The sequence below is a fragment of the Pistacia vera genome, unplaced genomic scaffold, assembly GCF_008641045.1.
Source record: "Pistacia vera cultivar Batoury unplaced genomic scaffold, PisVer_v2 Contig167, whole genome shotgun sequence".
Taxonomy (NCBI): domain Eukaryota; kingdom Viridiplantae; phylum Streptophyta; class Magnoliopsida; order Sapindales; family Anacardiaceae; genus Pistacia; species Pistacia vera.
This window is the reverse complement of record NW_022195758.1, coordinates 1,786-5,992: the sequence shown is the minus strand read 5'-3', so window position 1 is coordinate 5,992 and position 4,207 is coordinate 1,786.

Genomic DNA, 4,207 nt, shown 5'->3' with positions numbered 1-4,207 from the left:
AAAAAAAAAAAAAAAAAAAAAAAAAAAAAAAAAAAAAGGTTAGGATTCTGCTATTATAAACTATAATTTCAATAGTGTTGAAACTTGAAAGAATTACGAATAAATAGAACTTGTGAATTGATGGACATATACGAATAAAAAGGAACACACGGTAAGTACCATTGGGTGACTTAATAGTCAAAAGCAAAAAGAGATTTCATTAACTCCTAAGTTCGAGTCCTTACATGTCTTAATAAGGGTGGTCATAGAAGTTTATCTGACCGTCAACTTCATGGACTTCAAGGCTTCATGTGATTAGTTGATGTACGTATAAGCTGGTCGAATATTCCCTATCACCAGGAAAAAAGAAAAAACAATGTGATAGTAACCGGTGATATATTTACTAGTATTGAAGTAAATAAAAATGACAATGTAAACAGTGAGGAGTAAGTAGTAAGTGATTTATAAAGAAACTGCAGAAACGTAGTCTAGAGAGGCTATAAGCTAGAAAACAGTGAAAAAATAAACTCATATAATGACATGGTATTACGATGAAGACAATGAAGCGTCTTTATCTACACTAAAATCCACTGTTTAGAAGAGACAGATCACAGACAGGAAAAGATAAAGAGGCATGTCACATATTTATTTCCAGGATAAGTTGCTAAACCTTTTTCTACAAACAAACATTTCACGTGATCTCCGCACAAGCATATATATTGTTTGTTTCTTCCCCAAGTTTATTTTTAATTACTCAAACTCAACTTAAAATTAAACTCTTCGAGTGGATAAAATTATACTCCTTTTTAAATGAAATACATTTAACATTTATATAGAGTTAATCAAATAGACCTCCCCTTAGGTTTTGACCTTCTACAAGTGGATAAGAAAATTTATTAGACGAACACAAAGACCCCACTTCTTTAACTTCCATTAAGGCTATGTTGGGGTTATTTTATTACACCCCCTCTAACATTAAAATTGACAGTCGCCCCCATATTTAGTCACTTATACCCTTTGCCATCCATTTTTGGTGTTAAAGTTAATTGAGGGAAGGGTAAAATAGACCCTTATGTTAAAATACTTAATCATATATTAAATATATCAAAATAGTAAAAAATTTATTTAGAAAAATTTATTTAAAAAATATACTTAAGATTTAATATTATTTTTAAATAGAATTTACTTAAAAATAGAAAAAGGTGTAAGACGATGAGATCTTCAAAACCATCTATTTTCTTTAAAAAGAAAAAATTATTATTAAATTTTCATTTTAACAAAATATATATTTTAAAAAGTATATTTTAATTTAATTTTCAGTTTTTATATTTTTACTTTACAAAAATATTTTAATTTTCAACTTTGTGCCCTTCTCTTAATTAATTTAACATCAAAACTTGATAGTAAGAGATGTAAATGACTACATATAGATGGCAAGTTGTCAATATTTTTTGTTGAAGGAAGTGTCATTGAAATAACATAGGAGAACGATATTTTCCCACCCAAGGTTTGACGAAATGACACTTTTCCACCCATCAAGTTTCAAAAAGATACTTTCCCACCATTCGTTAGGTTCTGTTATGTTTTCCGTTAATATTTTATTAAAAAGATGAAAATACCCTTAAATATTTTACCTTACAAACTTTTTATTATTTTTAATTAGCCAAAAAGTCAAATATTAAAAAGTCAAAAAAGAAAAAATAGTTAACCCCACCTAAAAAATTATAAGTAATGCTATGAAATTATTTAAAGTTAAATGATCTTAATATTTATTTATTTATTTATAATGTCATCAATATCTCATCACTATTATTTAATAATCTATTAAATTTATAATGTCTTTCATTTTTACTAATTAACATAGAAAATCAATATTCATAATTAATTAAATAAACAAAGAAAAAAATATATCTTTACATTAAGACTAATAAAGACTTTTACTTAACTAAATTTTGATTTATAATAAACTAATTAAGAAATAAATTATTTAAGGTTATTTTCGTCTCTTCAATCAAATATTAACATAAAACACTAACAGAACCTAATGAATGATGAAAAAGTGTTATTTTGAAATTTAATGGGTGAGAAAGTGTTGCTTTGTCGAACTTTGGATGGAAAAATGTCGTTCTCCCAAATAACACTAACGAAACTTAACGGAAGTTAAAGGAATTAGAGTATTTGTGTTAAGCTAACGATCTGTTTTATAGACAGTAAAATATTAAAATCTTGTAATTAACTCTTCTATATATTATGTCCACTAAAATATTAACAGTATACAGTTAAAAAAAACTTGACTGAAATGGTTAGTGGCCCACTCTCAACCAATTAATATCCGTCCAAGGCATCTTTATCTTATCATATATCTTATCTCAGCAACAAAGCAGGTTCCACGCACTGATAATGGCGTGGGACACGCCATTTTACCCCGGCTACAGATAGGAACTACAACTGTGTAGTCCAGACTTAATCCTCTTCACTCATTCACCGTCAGATTGTTCTCGAAATTCATCCAAAAAAATATCACCATGACACGTGCATCCAAAGACCTTGGGAACTTATGATTTCGTAAAATTTGAAGAATCCAATCACGTCATCGAAATCACACACCCCAATTGACAACTCCTTAGTCCTTGACCGTCGATCATGATTACAGTGATGTACCACCTCGCACATCTCAAGACAGCAGTCATCCTATCTCCTTGACACGTCAAGTCAAAGCCACCCGGACCCACATTGATAGAGAGCATTACAACTTTCTTCGCCCTGTCTTGTCAAAAATTATCGACTGACACGACCGCAATACTCACAGTATACGTATTTCTGTTTCTTAACTAGGGATATATACAATTTCCAATACAATAATTTTTTTTTTTAAATATATATATTTTAACTAATTCACCACAGAAATGTTTCTACTTGTTTTAAAGAAGGATAATAATGAAGACAAAGAAACTAAGGTGGTCCCGTATGTAGGGTAAAGATTGGGAGGATACGAGATCTATTATGCCAATGGGAGTGAACCACGTATGAAGAGTGATGGCGAAAAGCTGGGTAAAGATATTAATAAATATTCAATAATGCTAGGGACACCGAAAATTTTACACCGAAAATGTGTACCGGTCGATGTGTAACACACATCTGTTTTGTTTAACAATTTTTTTCTAGTGAACGGCCGTCCATTAAATTTGGACGGCCGTTCACTCACATGGACGCCCGTCCATATTATATGAACGGGCGTCCATATACAAGGGACGGGCGTCCCCATTTAAAGGACGCCCGTCCATAAATAAAATATGAAAATAAAAAAAAAAAAACTTTGGGGATGGCCGTCCAAAATTTATGGACGGCCGTCCTTTATGTTTGGACGGGCGTCCATTAGGAATGGACGCCCGTCCATACTTTAAAAAAAAAAAAAAAAAAAAAAAAATTTGGAACGGGCGCCATTAGGAATGACGCCGTCATACTTTAAAAAAAAAATATATTATTTTGTCGTCTTCTCATTCCCCAACGCCTATGTTACTATGTACCCACATAAATTGCATCAAAATTCATACTTAGAATTCGCTTCTCCTCTTCATTCCCCAGCGCCTATGTTCTCATGTACCACAGAGCCATCAAAATTTCATACCTTAGAAAGCACCTTTCCAGATACTCAGAACCCATCTGTTAAAGATGCCTGTATCTGGGCGTTTGCAAAGGTACTCCCGCTCTTTACGTCAAGCAGTATCATATCAAAAATTTTTTGATATCAGCTTGAGAGCATAATACGCCAGAATCCAAAGATACTGTAGCTTATATGATCTTCCTTCAAGGATCTGAAATCCCAACTAATAGGAGCAAGTCCTAAATTTGCAGAAGGTTGATACGATTTCAAAAGACAAGAATGAAAACCACAGGGCCACAAGTGGGATGTGTTCTTTTCACCTTAGTTTTACAACAAATTTCTTGTACAACAAAATGTTAAGACAAGAACTAACAGGAGAAAGAGCTGGGGAATGAAGAGGAAGAAGACGAATTTTTTGTTTTTTTAAAGTATGGACGGGCTCATTCCTATGGACGCCCCGTCCAATGTTTTTTTTTTTTTTTTTTTTTTTTTAAGTATGGATGGAATGGACGCCCGTCCAAACATAAGGGACGGCCGTCCAAAATTTATGGACGGCCGTCCCCAAAGTTTTTTTTTTTTTATTTTCATATTTTATTTATGGATGGGCGTCCTTTAAATGGGGAC